The 17,850-nt window shown below is 45.9% G+C and overlaps 1 protein-coding gene across 1 annotated transcript in view; it reads left to right on the top strand.

The window, feature by feature from the left end:
- Window positions 1-17,850, top strand: part of TNR (tenascin R) — a 406,540-nt gene that overhangs the window by 197,243 nt on the left and 191,447 nt on the right. The window contains exon 2 of the mRNA XM_036117323.2: window positions 12,424-12,543. The gene's annotated coding sequence lies outside the window, so the exon portion shown is untranslated. The remainder of the gene's footprint in view (window positions 1-12,423; window positions 12,544-17,850) is intronic.

Genomic DNA, 17,850 nt, shown 5'->3' with positions numbered 1-17,850 from the left:
GGATAGGACTCTTAGTGAAATACTTGCCTGCCATTACTTAATCACTTGTTTGTTTTGCCTCTGCACATAGTTTCGAGCAGCACACAGCAGTATAGAATGTGCGTATTTTCCCTTGACCGATGGAGTTGAGTTCTCCAAGCCACAGTGGGGACCGCAGAGGGTCATGTCTTGCTGGCGTTTGAGGCTAACTGACCTTCTGCAAGCCAAGCACAGAGCTGGGTGCTGAGAACATGCCGTTTATATATAGGCAACGGCAGCCCCACTTGGAAGGTTGCTGTGAGGATAGAGGGGAGAGATGGTGGAGGGGATGGCACTGAACCCATCATCCCTGGAGGGTCAGGAAGTCTTCCTGGAGAAGCCAGAGCCTGGACAATCAATCTTGAGCAGGCAGAAGTTTCTAGGCAGATGGAACTGCAGATGCAAAGGCCCAGACAGCAAGAGAAAGGGAATGGGCACTGAGCAAGGCTGGAGGGCAGAGAGGAGGCAGGGGAGGCTCGCACCGCATGGGTCCAGGGCAGTGAGAGGGACTGGGTCACAAAGGACCTGGGTTGCATCTTAAGCTTTGAGAGGTTTCAGAGGGGGAAAAAAAACCTGAGTTTTTTTCAGTAATGGTTCTAGATTTACTTTAGAAACATCCATCTGGGGGCAGCGTGGAGAACGCCTGGAAGGGACTGAGAGGGGGCAGGAAGCCCAGAGAGGAGGAGGGGGAGGAGGAGGAGGAGGAAGGCAGGAGATGCCGGGGCTGGAGCCGAGTGAATGGCTGTGGGGTGCGGAGGAATGGGTGGCGGGAAGTGAAGGCTGGCCTGGAAGGAAGTTAGTGAAGGAGGAAGGGTGCAGAAGAGGAATTTCTAGTCTTAGTCTTTCAGGGCCAGGCGGGGGCACTTGTTTGCTGTCTGAGAGACCAGAGTTTCCAGGTCCAGGCCAGGGTTACCTGTCGGCAGGAGTGGGTGGCCATGCAGGCAGAGCAAGAGCAACGGCTCAGGGACACCTGCACCGCCAGCTCTCTTGAAGCAGTGAGGTCCGCCTTGTGTCATCTCACAGCGAGGTTGACCAATGAAGGGAAACTGAAAATCTTTCCTTTCCCCTCACCACCCCCAGGTTCTGGTGTTTCTGGACCTCCTGGGAGTCCAGCATGACCATTCAAAGATTCGAGTCAAACCTGGAGCAGAACGATCTAGAAGGCTACCTTTCAGATTCATTTTGTCCGGAGATGTGATCAGGGATACCTCCGGAGGGCGAGTCCCATGCTCAGCTGCAGGGAGACGTGAAGCCTGACTGGGACTTCTTCCACAGCCTGTCTGTGGACAGGCCCGCAGCTCCGGAGTGCGGGGACTCCCATGAAGCTTCTGTTGTCAGAATGGTGCTTGTCGCCATGACGAGGGAAGGGCTAGATGATGCGGGGATCACTGTGGTACTACTGGGGTCTGAGTACAAAAGCAAAGAACACAAACCAAAGATGGTACCAGCTCCCTCCCTCCTCTACATGGAAGACCCATTTGCCAGCTGGTGCCTCCTTTGCTCTTTTTTATCAAAGCACAGAAAGTATGAGGTAGATTTCATTTGTCTTCATTATCTCCATTTTTGATGGCCTTGTCATACTCCCTTTATCCTTTTGATGTCCATTATGGTCATCATTAAGTACCCCTTTCCTCTTGGTGTCCCAGACCAATAGCTGAGGAGACTAATTCATGCTATAGTGTGAGTGACTTATGCTTTGGTTTAAAATGCAAATCTCGGGGCACCGGGGTGGCTCATTTGGTTAAGCGTCGGGCTCTCTGCTCAGCAGGGAGTCTGCTTCTCCCTCTCCCTCTGCTTGCCTCTCTCTCTCTCTCAAATAAATATATTTTAAAAAAATCTTTATAGAGGCGCCTGGGTGGCTCAGTCATTAAGCGTCTGCCTTCGGCTCAGGTCATGATCCCAGCGTCCTGGGATCGAGCCCCTGCTCTGTGGGAAGCCTGCTTCTCCCTCTCCTACTCCCCCTGCTTGTGTTCCCTCTCTCACTGTGTCTCTCTCTGTCAGATAAATAAATAAAATCTTCAAAAAAAATTAAAAAAATCTTTATAAAAATAAATAAAATGCAAATCTCTCTGGAAAGGGCAAATAGTAAGACAAAGGTATAAATCTAATAGTAGAAATTCGGGTTTCAGAACAGGGACTTGGAGGGTATATGAAATATGAAGACCTTGCAATCACACTGTATAAGCAATTGCCTGGCCTAAGGATGGGGCTTCTTGGTTCTGACCCATCCCCAGAAGGTTTCTTTAGAATGTCAATGACGCAAATCAGGAAGGATCTCACTTGTAACCTCACTGCAAGGAAATGGATTTTAAAGATTCAGGATTCACCAGGTCTCTGCTCAACTGGCTCTCTCGGCCTGGAATGTTCTGTCCCATTTCTGAGCCTTGGCACTTCTCTCTTCATCAAATTCCTCTCTGCTGTGAGCCCTCTCAGGGCTCATACCTTCATTAAACTCTTGACACAGAAGCCCCACAAATAGATCTTCCCATACACACGACTGTGTCTTCCCCAAGGACTGTGATCTTCTTTTTCAAGAGGCAGAATCATTTCTTATTCATCTCTTTATCTCAGTTCTGGCAGAAAATAAGTGATCAGTAAGTGGTTTTCGTTTTTATTGTTTCTTTTGGTTTTCTTTTCCTTTCCTTTTCCCTGGGGAGGGGTGCAGATGGATGAGTGTAACACGGAAAGCAGGGTGGGATTTTGTTTGGGAGCCTCCCTCCACAGTATTCTCAAGGCTATACTGTCTATATTGACCAGGACCTCCCTGGTGGAGATGAGATGAAAAAGTCACTATTTGTGCCTTCGAGGAACTCACAACGTCAGTTCAAACGTAGATGTGAGAGAGTGAAAAAGTTGAAATCATGGTTTTCCTCTTAGCCCATGCTGGAAGTTCTGACTTCCTTCCTCCCTCTTACCTTAGGAGTATTTGGAAATGTGTGTATGGTAGTCAAAATGTGTGTGGTGGTCAAAATGCTTGGAAATATGTGTGTGGTGGGCCAACTGCCAACATAGGGTGAATTGAGGTGAGACATGAAGATCGTCCTGCAATCCCATGGACGGTATCTCCCAAAAAGAATCAATCCCCGCAAAATGGCGCTAGTGTAATCTCTAAAACACAAGGCTAGACAACCTTGGCTCATACTGGGACACTAAGAATTTAAGGTTTTAGATCAAATATTAATTTTTGAACACTTAGAACAATTAAAGAAAGTAAACCTTCATTTTCTAGGACTTACTTTATGTTACCCCACCATCAATACTCCTCTGCACTGGCTTGAACTCCTCCACCTCCTCAGGTCATGCTAAGACTGAGATTCTACTCAAGCCACTGTAGCCCCAGGAACAATGGCCAGGTCATCACACTGCCAGTGGCATACTGCTTCAATCCTATACTTCCTTTGCCCAATTCCCCCAAGGCCAGCATCTGAGCAGAGCAAGTTTGGACACGCCAGCCCTGATTGTGGTCCCAAGGGCCCATTTGCCTTGTTCTGGCCTTGTCCCCAGCTTCCTGGTCTGCTCCTACATGTGCTAAGCTCTTGACCTCTGGCTTTGCCTCCCCTATTTTGCCTTGGCTCAGATATCTTAAATATTTACTACTTTTCCAGATTTTGATCTTAGACAATGTCACCCAAAAAAAAGAGCCATCCCACTCAAAATGACAATGGTTCTCCCACTGGATTTATAGCAGGCCATTGTTTTAATCCATTTCCTGTTTGACTTGGTGACTCCCCACCTGCTTCCCCAGGTCACAGGCCCCAAGAGCAGGCCCTGGTCCACAGAAGTGCCTGACTTGCCCCTGACAAAAGAGAAGGACTCGGGTGCTGCTGTGTCTTCTGCTCAGAGTTCGAATCCTGTGTCCTCCACGCTCATGTTGACCGATGGGGAAGCCACAGAGCTTTGGCTCACAACCCAACTGAAACCACAGGAGAGATCTTCCTCAAATGCCTGGGAGGTTGACCTTGTGTCCCTCTAACAATGGATCCTCCCTAAATTGTGGATCCAGTGATATGTAACAAATTAAAACCAAACTTGTTCCAAGGAGACAGGATATCCTGGGCCAGTTGTATAGTTGTGGGTCAGGTCCTTTGAAGAGAAATTGGCTATCTTTGAGGAAGACCAGAGAGCTGCCATCAGAGAAAATATACTCAGCCTCTGGCCCTGAGGGTGACACCTTTGCCAGCAAAGTCCTGCCTTAGCCAATTAGCTGTCCACAGTATCCATTTAAGGGAAAGAAGACATATTCCCCTCTGTCCACACCAGGCAAGGCAGGGCTGAATATCAGATGAAGAGAGGGCCAGGGCTTACCTTAGATCCAAAGCTTTCTCTTTCCCTTTTTTGGACTCATTTTCAGCTCCTTTCACTGAGGCGAGCACACATACTTAAGCAGGAAATTACCCTGGTGATGGATGTCTAGCAAATGCAATTTGGCCCTGGTTTAGTGTTCTCCAAGGGGTGCCCTTCCAGGGTGGTGTGCAGAGTTTGGCAGACTTGAGCACTGTGCACCCGAGTCCTCCTGGTAATGAAGCATTTGTCTGTGTCAGGCTTTGGCCCTCAGAACTTTCCACTCCCTTTGGATGCAGGGAGGCTGTGGGAAAAGAGGTAGGAAGGGCAGAAGGGGCAGGGAAAGGGCAGAGTAGGTGCTGGGAATAGGGACTTTCAGAATAAGAACAGACAGGTTGGCCAAAGAGACATGATGCCTCCCTAGGTGAGGCCGGAACATAAGTTGGGGGGGCAGGGAGACCTTCAATGGCTGAAATTCTATAATATTTGCTAGTCAACCTTGTGCTCAAAATATAATCCCTTAATTCTACTACCTTGGGGACTTCAGAGGGATCAATAAAGAAAAATGGCCCAGACACTGTCTTTGCGGTATTTGCATTCCAGTTGGAAAGGTCAAGCACGCACCATCAAACTTCCAGGCAACACACTTCCATCCGGCATGGCCACACACAAGCAAATGAAATAGCACATGTGATATTGACCCATCTGTGGAGCAAAGGGAAGGACAAAGGAGGCCATCTGCATTCCACCTGCCTGAGCTCTTCATCAGCTCTGCCACTTAGAAGCTGAATGACCTTGGGCGAGTTACTTAACCTCTTTATGTCTCCATTTCCTGACTCTAAAATGGGGAGAGTAATAATAGCACTTTTCTCGTAGGCTTTTAGGGAGGATTCAGCAGGGCAAGGCACAGAAAGCCTAGGACCTGGATCGGGGCTGTGTCAACACATGCTAGTGTCCCCCTCCCCTCTTAAGCCAAGGCAACTGAACCCTTGTCATGTCGTGGACCCTTTTGGCCTGCTGATGCATCTGAATCCCTTCTCAGAATAATGGTATAAATGCATAAAATAAAATATATAGGAATTACAAAAGAAATTGCATTTTTATTGATATGCAGTTATCAAAATACTAAAAAACCAAATTTGCTGTATGGTAATATATGTGCTTCTTTATTAACACAGTAAATAACCAGATCTGCTGGCAGCTCTAATAAGTACTGTAATTTTGAGATAGTAATAAGCTTAAACAATATTTCAACCTATCTGCAACAACTGTAATGAGACATAAAAATATCTGTGACTTCTATTGGTGACAAAATTACAGCTACTGCTAAGGCTATTGTGACTTGTTGCCCACATTTAAAATTAGAGGGACTTCTAAATTTTTGTTAGAGGTCAGTGAAAAGACAGATAATAATTTTTTTTCCATCTAAATTCACGGACTCTCCACGCTAAGCACCATTGATATAAGACCTGATAAAATAAGTTACAACCATATTCTTTAAATTTTTAAAATCACACTTACTTTCACACTATTAAAGCAAAATAGAAACATAATAGGAAAGGTAAGAAATTTAGATTAAATGGGAAAAGACAAAGGAAATTAAAAAAAAAAAAACCCACATGACCCTGCTAGAACCACTGCTAACAGTTTGATTTTTAAGACATGGAGCTCATTGTTAATCCTTTTTCCAGGTACTCAATCTCCTCCTCCCATTATTAAATTGCAGTGTCACTCAGAGGAATGTCAAGGAACGGGGAACGCTCAGTAAAGAACCAACTCAAAGCACCACGAATATAGGCCAGAAACTACATGCAGCCTGGTCATAGAAAAGGAGTCTTGCCCTTTACAGCCCAATCACCCAGAGGCAGGACCAAGCGTCAAGAAACAGAGCTAGGGGGACACACCGGAATCTTCCAGCCCCACAAATGGGAGCTATCCCACAGATCTCAAGTCTCGCATCAGACCTGATGAATGATCTTAAGTTGGAGCTATGAATTGTGAATAATGAAAATTACCCACTTAGTGAGGGATATTGACAAGATTCCAAGCCTGCCAGATGCTCAGATCAGATCCCTGATACATGTAGGCAGAGCGGGAGGGCTCATCCAAAAAATCCACTTGGGTATAATGATAAAGAGGTAGCACGGCACCTAGGAGGTCTTGCACAATCTATACAGATACCCAGACACATGTGGACAGAGAAGGACCCTTGTGTCACCCCGAATGATCCCCTGTGGCAACAGTGTGCAGCTGTCTCTGGGGTGAAAACCTCGTCTGACAAAGATTCAGCTGTCATAGGTCACCTCTGGAAGACTGAAGGCTTGGAGCGGCTTGTCTGGTCCCTGTGAGCGCCCGCAGAGGACCCCCTGTGTGTGAGTTCAGAATAGGGTGGACACCAAGCCCCAGCTTACTTTCCCCGAGTCATCGGAGTGGTGGCCAGGTTCTGCACTCTCGGCTTGCCGTACTTCCTATGGGAACGTGAGGTTGTGAAGCTGCTAACCATCAGCTTAGGGTCTTACTGCACCGCCCAGAAGGAACTCGCGTGAGACTGGGGCCACCATCACCAGAGCAACGTTAGAAAAGCACCTCCCTTCCCTTCTCCAGCTCAGATCTTAGAGCAATGTCCTCTTCTGACCTCTAAACAGAGACCTCTCCTGGGGATGGGCGGGAGGAGGGTGTTGATGCTGTCAGCATAGTCCTCACAATGTGAGCGTGTGCTTTCCTGGAAGGACCCGGCCACCCCGAGGTGACGCACCCCACTTCCTCTATGCCTAGCTAAAGACCACAGTCCAGGATAACAGGCCAGGAAAACTCCTGGGTGCAAGGCACCGCCAAATTTCAAAATGTTTTTAATAAAACAATGTGGAAAGGGCAGACTGCTCATTTTCATTCTCCACTGGGTCATTCAATTAAAGCTGAAATTCTGGGGCATCTTGAACCACCCTGACCATATTTTCCATTAGTAATAATGATAAAAGATAATTATTGAGCCTGTCTGTCAGATATTCTAGACACCCGCACCTCCACTTAATTAATTGCTAATTAAGATATGAAAGAACTGCAGTGTCTCTCACACATCCTGACTTTATTAAACCTCAGCAAATCTTCCTCAGGGAAAACAAACCTAAACCACCAAGGCTGAATCCCTTCTTTGGATTTGGAAACCACGGCTGGAGGGGGGAGGTGAGGCAGGAGGGAAGGCCCAGTCTGAGTTAGGGTCATTTAACCATCATTCTGATGGCGCACCATGACCCCGAGGGGAAACAATGAGGGAGAATGAAAGAGCAGCTAACAAGTGTTGAGCTCCTACCTTCTGCCATACATCAAGCTAAGCCTTTTCCTTTTATTGTCTAAATTAATCCTCACAGCAAAATTCCAGCCTCTTCCATTTCTTGTTCCATGGAGATACAAGACACAGAGATGCTTTTATTCCAGGTCTTTGCCATTACTGATAAAGGCAAAAAGGCTTCATGGTAGCTAGCTTTCAAGATGACCCCCAATTAGTCCTTGCATTCTAGTATTCATACCCTTGTGTTGTCTCTTCCCACATTAAATAGCATTAACCTATGTAACCAATAGGATGTTGCAGAAATGATAAGGTGGGTCATACAAGATGTGCTAGCTTCCCCTGGCTCTCTCTTAGATCCATCACTCTGGCGGGAGACAGCCATGCTGTGAGGACACACAAATAGCCCTATGGAGGCCCACGTGGGGACACCTCCCATGACAACCAGCACCATCTAAGTGAGTCCTCGAGGAACCAGGGCCTCCAGCCCTAGCAAGTCTTCAGATGATTACAACCTTCACTGACATCTTACCTGAAACTTCATGAGACCTTGAGCCTGAACCACCCAGATAAACCACTTTGGAATTCCTGACCCACAGAAACCATGAGATAATAAATGTTCATTGTTTTAAGCCAGTGAGTTTGGGAGTAATCTTTATACAGCAATGGATAATGCATTCATTAACTTTTCACATCCTTCTGAATTGTAATGTCTTGCCAATACCAATGGGTAGGAGAAATCTTTCTAATTAACCTTCAAACGTGTAGGCTGAAAATAGGAGCCCAAATAGTAGTCATTCAAGGTACCTTCTTAAAGGAGACTGTGAGTTTAGGAGTTGAAAATGGGTCAGATCACCAATAGTTGCCTCAATTTCCCATTTTCTCATTAAGATGACTAAGTACAATTTGTTGGCTGTTGTACTGAACATCTGATCCACTTTCAGCAACCAACAACTGTAAGAGAAAAAATATGAATTGACAATACTTTAGCATATTGGATGGTCTTGTCTAGAACTGACTGGCATCCTTGCAATCACATGGCTACTTCTGGGACATCTTCAGCAATTTGCAGTAAACAAACCCAAACCACCCAAGTACCAAGGTTTATGCTGAATATCAAAATGAACTGTTTTTGTGAAATCTGAAACCTCTGCAGGTTTTGGTTGCAGTGTCCCACCTGGCCTGGCAGTGTTGTTCTTCTGCCCACAATTTACCTAGGCTGAAGGGGAAAAAGACCCAAGGCTTTGGAGGAAATCTGTGCTTGGGATCAATAGGGCATCATGGGTGGCACTCTCTGGAACACCCAATTCCCCAGATCCTGCCTGGGCAGTCACGGGCAGGGAGCCCAAGCAACAAAGTCCAGGTCCAGCCCCTCAGGTTGCTGGACTCACATTCAGTATAAAAGGGGTCAGCACTTGATGTGGAGAGAAAATATAATGCACATTTTCTAGACATATTTCATAGGAAAACTATATTTTTCAAAGATGAGCTTTTATAAGCTGACCCCAGAAAATGGCTTTCAAGGCAATGTTGGGCATAAAGGGCAGAGGTGCAGGTATTTGAGTGGGTTGAGAGAATGAACAAAAGAACACATCAATTTGCTGAAGCTGCTGGGGAGTCAGGTCGCCATGCTCCTTGGTTGTGTGTACATCTCCTGGGGTTCCATTTCCCCTCTCCCTTGGTCCCCCACGCATTGTGTAGGCTGAAAGGACATGGGAGTTAGAGTGCTGCACTAGGTATTTATCCAACAGCTTTGCCTTGGAACTCCTTACACGGAATACTTGCTCACGTTTTGACCCACCAGCATCGATTTCTGTTATAATAATCATTTGCCTTGTTGCCGATTATATGAAAATCTACTCCAAGATGGTGCCTTTGTGTGGTCTCTTCAGGGCTGTCTGGCTTGTTCATCAACTCCAACGTGTCTATGAGTGAGGTTACGCACATTGTATCTGAGGGCTGGTATATCGGGTTCAATATGAGCTTCTAGAACACAGCGAGTATGGTCATGACTTCAGGAAGACTGGCACACACTTGCTCTAATTCAATGTGGCCATTGTTCAGCCTACAGTTTGAAACCTGTTAAAAAAAAAAAAAAGCTAGTTAAAAAATAAAATACGTAGATAAGTAAATAAATAAATAAAAGCTAGTTAAATGGGAAGGACTAGAATGCAGGGGCCCCGAGTTCTAGTTCTAATTCTCAAAATAACTGTGTGTTTGGCGCCTACCCCCACGAGTGAACCTCCACTGTTGTAACTCCTGTCCAGTGTCTCTCTCCCCTATGGGCAGGAGCTCCTTGAGGGCAGAGGCTGTGTCCCCAGTGCCTGCCACAGACCCAGCTACTCAGAAGGCTCTTAATACGTGGGTGCTGCCAATGACCAAAACACCAAATCAGAGCATCTACCCATAATCACAGAGGAATATATGTGGTTAGATGAGCATGAAGGAAAGGACGGAAGTCTACATCCCATGCTGTTAACATGGGAGCTGAGGGGAATGTGGATGGTGCAGGAGAGAGAGTGGGTGGAGAGAGGCAAGTAATAGAGGAAAAAAAATAAGGACATGGCACTAAAAAAGCCTCGATGTATAATACCATCCATTTTGTGAAAGTATGTGTATGTATGCATAAGTAAATTAGGGAAAAAAGGATGATGCTCATATGTTAAGTCGAAACAAGTTGCAGAGAATTTCGGTTAAAAACTATAAACAAAAACATCATATATCTGTGTATATGTGCCTGATTGGGTTTCAATGAGCATGAGGAAGGTTGTGTGTTGTAGGTGCTGTGAGGTACCACCTCACGGAGGCACTCACCCACCAGGTGCTGGGAGTGTGGGCAGCTCACAACTCACAGCTGGCTTCCTGTCCAGGAGCTGCTTTGCTCAACTGTGACAGCCAAAGACAGGTGGGGGCCAAAGGCCTGTCCCTCCTCAATGCAGGACAGCTCCAGAGCTCCCTCTGCTTCCTGTACTCCCCCACAAGAGTGTGCCCCAGTGACCCTTCAGTGCACATAATCTATTTCAGTCTGCTTCCCTGGAACTTGACTCATGACAGTGTGGAAAAATATAGGCTGGACTATTAAAATATGACATCAAGGGGCTGAGGTTGGGGGGGGAATGATTAGCTTTTTCCATATGCATCTTCATATTGTTTTATATGGTACGTGAACATGTCACTTTTATAATTTTGAGGCTATCAAACAAAGACATTTAAACTATTGTAAATGAATATACATTACTTAAAAGAGTGAATGACTATGCTTATACCTAGCTAGAGAAATAGATAATAAAATAGCACATCGAAGGAATTGGTTTTTAATCGAGGAAATTGAAGGGGATTTTGCTAACATGTTTGATGACTTTTGACTTAATTGGCTAAAAAGAGATTGGGCCAGCTTTTCGAGGGTGAAGTCATCACCTCTTAGAGTGAGAAATAAAAGGATCAATGGGTAGAAGCAAAAAGTAGAGGGAGTTTTAATTCCCTGGAAGAAGAAAATCTCTAGTATCAGAGTTATATGCTGGAAAAATGGGCTGCAAATTTGGGCAGCCACTGTGCAAATTACACTGACCAGAGGAAGTGTAATTATTCTATTTGGTGAGCAGTCAGATTAGGACAGGAGGAGGGAAACACCTTACATTTATGTCACCATCAATGCTTCCCCTTCCTGGGCAAGTCTACCGATAAACACTCTCCTTCCCAGTGATGCAGCCTCAGAATCTTTCCCAACCCCATGCTCCAAGCAGCCACTACTGATACACTGGAGGGAGGATTCACCAGAGATGAAACCTATTTGCCCTTCCAGAACTGAATGATCTTTCTGTTTCTTCCAATTCTCAGGTTCCAGGGGGGTCTTCCTTGGGAAGTTCAATTTATTCAGGAAGAACTTAGATGAGCAAGCCTACACTGTAGCCAAAGCCTTGCTCTTTCCTCCTTCCAGAGCTAACTGATTTTTGCAAATACATATGAGATCCTTAAGGCTCAGTGTCCCCATGGGAGAAGGCTCCAAGGATTTGTGGGAAGCAAGCCCAAGAAGGCATAATCATCCTGTAATGGATGGTGTCGATGGTCCCTGGGAATTGTGCAAAGGGGAGCACTGGTCCAAGTTCTGCATGGGAGCCATGCTTAGACAGACTGGCAAACTGCTGACACAGACGCTCCCCACTCGCAGTAGATGCCACTGCTTTTGTAGGGGGTGGTTCTAGCCTGAGAGGATTGCCCTCTGCACCGCTGCATCCATTTCCTCAATGAGTATTTGGTGAACTTCTCTGTGCTGCATTGTGCATGGGACGAGAGCCAAAGTAGGGAGTGGGACAGAGAGTCCAGAGGGAGAACAGCACAGACGAGGAGGTTTACAATAAGTGGTGACTTTTATGACACGGGAATGTATGAGTGATGTGGACATTATGCACAGAAGAGGGGCCCCAGTTTAGGGGCAATGGGCGGCTTCCTGGAGGAAGTGCCGGACATCTGTCATCATCAGATCACTGAAGCATGTTATTATAGCCACCTGCAAAGATCTCAGAACAGTTTTGTCACCCAAAACACATTTCTGGATTTATAATCATTCTGTAGAGCTTTTTCCTTAAATACTTATGGCTTTATGGCAAAGCTATGAGAGTGAACGAAAGAAAAATTAATAAAATAAATAGAACTCTCTGGAGAGGAAACAAAATAACTTAATATACCAGTTTTCTTTGTTTTCAACAACTACGTGGTGTATCTCCAAGTTTACTGAAAAGGAGATATGGTGGCTGGGATGGAAAGGGAAACTGAGGGAAACTGAGGTTCCTTATTTTGAAACCATCAACATCCTTCTTCCCTCCCTATTCCTGTTTCAGGTGGACGTATCATCACACCTGCACAGAGACGTATCATCACAGACCTGCATCCAGGTCTCTTGGAGTTAGGATTGAAGAGCGTGTGGGAAAGAGAAGACATCGAAGACCCCGTCACTAAAGGTATTTCCTGTGAAACTTTTACCGTCCATCACAGAGATGGCCAGTTTGAGGCTTTCCCTTGTGACCACAGGGACTGAGGCTTCTTGTCACTGCAACAACAGCCTCAGGATAGCCTCCCTGAAATGAGGTGCTCAAGAGCATTAGCTCCCCTGGGCTTCATGCCATCTCGGCAAAAGCTGGGGAAACCGGGCACCAAGGTTTGGGCTTTTCATGAAATATTTCTGAAATGCATTTCATGATGTGGTCAGTAATAAAAGTGTATTACTGCTCTCAGTCCCTCCAAGAGACGAGGCTTGATTCCCAGCCCAACCGCGCCTGCACTGGGCCTGCAGGGATCGGTGCTAAATTATTCACCAGCCCGACTCAAATTTCTGGAGTTCCAAAACCTCTAATAAAGTATTATGAAAAAATATCCATCTCTTTATCTCTATCCATAACCATTTATATGGCTAGAGGAAAAACCTGTCGTTTTATTTCTTTTAATTTAAAAGCTTTCCTAATTCCTTTTCCACACCACATATATATGTCTAAAGAATTTTCAGGTTGAAATAATAACCTTCTGAAAAATGGTCCATGGGAGAAGGCTCTCAGGATTCAGAGTTGATGGGCACAGTGAAAATTGTGCTCCCTTAATAACTTTCCCTGACACTCAAATTTGACACACGGAATTCGGAACGTTTCAAATAGGTGTGGCCCTTTTTTATTGTACAAAGCAATGATAATAGACCCACCAGCCTTTTCTATTTGTTTATACGGTTGCTAAAATGTGTTCAGGAAAAACTCATTTCCAACCTCAGACTCATAATGCACTCATTATCTATCACAGCACTCTGCAGCAAGAGACAAGTCTATTCTGAAGCCCCAAGTTTGAATCAGCCCAGGCCACTCACAGCAACACCCTGCCTCACTTGGGGACATTGGCTACAAAGTATCCCAGGCTGTTTAAGACAACTTTGAGCCTAGAAACTCACAAGAGACTTTAGAGCATTAAGCTGGCTATCAGCCATTCACAATTTAGAGCAATTTGGTTAATTTGGTGCTTTTATGTGAACAGCTGGTTGAGATCAAGTTCTCTGCAACCAAGCAGAGCTGGAACGGGGTGGACCGTCTGGGCGGCAGCTAAGGGTAGCTGTCAGGACAGCGTCCCTGGAAATGTATTAAGATGAAGACATTTGTACTTACTAGCACTCTACTGAGAGAACATACTGTGTAGCTAAAAGAATATTTGACAAACCACTTGCATTACAAGATTAATATCCCCCCCACCCCTCACCCTGGCCAAAGAAACTTGTTCAAATAAACATGGTCGGTTTCTGAGCTGAGTTCTGAATGAGGTGGGTTCAACAGGGGTATGAGATCCAGGGTGCCCGTCATTGTCATCTTCTTCTAAACTGATGTTGAATAAATATTTAAAGAATGTTGGTTTAAATGTAAAACAACTCATTGGCCTGACAAGAGCACCCACCTATTTTCATCAGCTCTGAAATCTGAAGTTTCTGATGGAGGGAGTGGGGGGATGAAAGAGGGAGCCCAGGACCCTGCCAGCCAGAATGAGAGTCTGTGAGGGACCTGAGAAGCCAGTGTGCAGACACAGTGGGAGAGGGATGAGCCCTGAGGACAAGCATCTCATCCCATCTGGAGCTAGTCTTACTCCAGCAACGAGAACCCTGCCCTGGTCTGACCTGGGCAGACTGAATCAGAGAAGGCTCATGAAAAGCAAGGATGAGCCTAATGATTAAAGCAGGCCCTGGGGATTATCCTTGTGATTTTGTTATTTATAATAAGAAATATATATTTGGTCTTCATCCAGTTTCCGGCACAGAGCTCCTAAAACCCTTGCTTAAAATGTCCTAAGTGATGATGATGTAGTTTTGAATGTAGGTAAGGTTCGGTGGGGTGAGGTCTGGAGCTGACAGCCAAGAAAGAATTCTTGAGACGTGTTTGGTGCAAAATGGTGGTTTTGTTAAATCACGGGGACAGGACCCGTGGGCAGAAAGAGCTGCTGCACGGGGATTGTGGGGGGTGAATGACTATATACTTGGGAGTTGTGGGAGGTAAGGAAAGAGGAGGTTTTCAAAAGAACTTTCATATGCTTAAGAGGACGTACAAGATTCTGGAGGCCTTGCCATAGTCAAGTAAAGGTTGCTTTTCCCTCTAGTAAAGCATTAACATTAAGACAGTTGGGAGCTTCCCAGAGGAATGTGATACTCTGCCTATCTCAGGTCCTTGCCAATGAGCTGTAGTTTATAAGGAAATTTTATTTTATTTACATTCCCTTCTACCTTTGTTTCCTACATCACTATGGATGGGTGGGTGATGTTAGGGCTCCAGGAAATTGAGTCTATGGGTCTCTAGAAGTTAGGCTATTAATAAGAATGCTTTTTTCTTGTAAATCACTAAGATATTTGTAAACTGAGGGAGACTCCTCTCTTTCTGGACTGTGATCTCTATTAGTTAACCATTTGTTTTTCCCTTCCCTTAGCTTTAGGGCAGCCAGGAGTGCCTGAGGAATGTCACACATGTCCCACTTGGGAGTGTGTGTGTGTGTGTGCGTGTGTGATGGGGGTGTTGTGGGGTGTCAGCTTGTGCTTTGTCCTCAGCTTGGCTTCTGCTCCCTCATCAATAAGAGCTATAAAGGTGTCCTTATATTCATAACAAACCCCTTTCAACCACACCCAAGTTTATGTCAATGTGGGGACTTTGGGAATGCACCTAAGAATGGGGGCTGGAAACCAACATTGAGACTTGAGTGTTGGAACTTCAGTCCTCTGGGGAGGGGAGAGGGTTTGGAGATTGAGTTCAATAACCAATGGTTAATGATTTAACACATCATACCTGTGTAATGAAGCCTCCATAAACCCCAGAAGGACAGGGTTCAGAGAGCTTCCAGGGTGGGGAGCCAGAACGTTTCCACGTGCCACCATGCTGGGCCCCAAACTCCATAGAGGCAGAAGCTCCTTTGTTTAGGACCTCGCCCTGTGTATCTCTTCATCTGGCTGTTGATTTGTGTCCTTTAATATCCTTGGTAATAAACTGGCAATCTAGTGAGTAAACTGTTTTCCTGAGTTCTGTGAGCTGCTCTAGCAAATTAATTGAGCCCGAGGAGGGGGGCGTGGGGAACTGATTTAGAGCCAGTTGGAAGCACAGGTAAAGGGGACTTGCAATTGGCATCTGATGTGGGTCGGAGGCCTCAGCCTGTCTCCAGGTAAGCGGTGTCAGAACTGAGTTGAATTGTAGCACACACAGCTGGTATCAAAAAATTGCTTGGTGTGGGGGAAAAAAAACCCACACATTGGAATTGGTGTCAGAATCAGAATCATAATTCCAAAAATTCCAAACCACATCAGAGCTGTAAACACATCAGGCTTAAGCTCCATTTCAGGAGAGGGCTGACAAAAGGTTTTGGGACCAGGGATAGTCAAACCACTGCTGGATGTGAGGGGCCTACCTTGAAGCCGGTGAACAACTATCCAGGCAGGGTTGTTGGATCCTGCTGACCCTCCCAAGGGTGGAAACTCTCAGAAGTCACCAGGATGCAGTATTCAGAGGTAGTTCTCAGAAGCACCAGCTGCTCTGTTGATTAAATCTCAAAGCCACCTCCTGGCTCCGAGGCCAGTCCATCTTTCCCTGCCAAGACTTGTCACATGTGTACGATTGACCTCACAGGAGAGCATGGATTGTCCAGAGTAGCCCTCTCCCCCCATGTACTTACAAAGAGCTCTCCACTGGCATGGGTTGGTGTTAGAATTGCAGATGTCTCACCTGCAGGTCGCCTCATGGCTCCTTGGCAATTCAAACAGAGATGCGTTCACCAGGCTGATCTGAACAGCCTCACTTGGCCTGCTTCTATCCTACCTTCATTCCCCATGCATTTGAAAGCAGCTTATTTTAAAAGCTGATTAGATGAGCCTTTAATAACATTAGAATTTAAATGGCCCCAGATAGGCTTTCAGCCTCTTGCCAAATTGAGATGAATGTGATATTTGGGGAGCTGAGCTCCCAGCTTCATGGCTGCTCTGGACTGCAGACAGGTTTTGAAGCACGACTTCTCCCATGCCTTTCTGCAGCCTGAGACTGGGCTTGTGTGCATCTGTCAGGTCCCTTTTATCTCGAAAGGTCTGGGATCCTGTGTGTACATGTGTCTCCATGATCATGCATTATTAAGGAAAAGTCAGGTGGGGACAGGGGCACAGGACCAAGGTATAATCTGTGTGTGAAACTCTGTGGGGAAACTTCTCTCTGTGATCCCACACCCTCCGATAACTTTCAGTTCCAGGCAACAAACCTTGATTGAAAAGCTACTGTTTAGTTATTTAATTCAGTATTACTATTGCTAATACCTGACTTTGGTGGGGAATAATATAAAATGGTCAGAATGTTTCATCTTGGTTAATATGGTCAGCTCCCTCTGTAACTCTTACAGGTGGCTTTAAGGCCAGGAAGGGGACACATACTTAGGAAGCCATCTAGGTGTGACTGCCTCACAATGTAATACTCTTCTGTACACTTTAGAAAAAGTCAAAAATGGAATGGGGCGGGAGGTAGGGTGGGAACCCAACCAAAGGTGAATATAAACAGATAGTTCAAAGTTGAGGTCATGTTTTCTCTCCACATCTTGCAGTTTACATGGGAAAGGTGTACTCATATTGGATGTTTGCCTCTCCCTGTGCTAAGCCTGGGACCACGCAGAAAGAGCATTGCTTGGTTTTGCTCCTCTTCTCAGAAAGCCCCTGCAAGGTCATCCTCCCCAACTTGCTGTATTTACCTTGTCTCTCTGGAGAGGAAGTGTCCCTCCTCCTTCTAAGGCTCACTCCTCCTCTGAGCTCTCAGTCCCTTCCCTGTCACCTCCTCCAGGGCTGACACCCAGCCATTACCCCTTTTCTCACTCACATCTCCTCTCACTTTCTGTCAGTTCCTCCCCTTCTGCTTACGAACAAACCTTGGTTTCCATTAAAACGAGCAAACAAAAACAGCTTTCCCTTGATTTTGTGACTCTCTCCTCTTATCCCAAATTCAGTGGAGGAATAGTCTAGATTCACTTCTCACTATATAGCCACTCTTTGATCCATGCATAACAGTGCATCCCACCCACCCAAACAACAGATTCAACTTAATTCTGCAAGCGTGCATGGAGTATATACTATGTGCCGGGTGCAGTCTGGATCCTGACCGCAAGGAGGATGCTCTTACACGGCAGGCAAGCCTGCCTGTTCCTCCCCAAATTACAGAACAAAGGGCAAGTGAGCTGATGGGGTCACGCACTGTAGAGAAGCAGAATGGGAATCATCAGCCCTGTCTTCGGGGCAG

Source organism: Halichoerus grypus, chromosome 7 (genome assembly GCF_964656455.1).
Source record: "Halichoerus grypus chromosome 7, mHalGry1.hap1.1, whole genome shotgun sequence".
NCBI classification, from domain to species: Eukaryota; Metazoa; Chordata; class Mammalia; order Carnivora; family Phocidae; genus Halichoerus; species Halichoerus grypus.
This window is presented reverse-complemented; position numbering and strand designations above follow the sequence as displayed.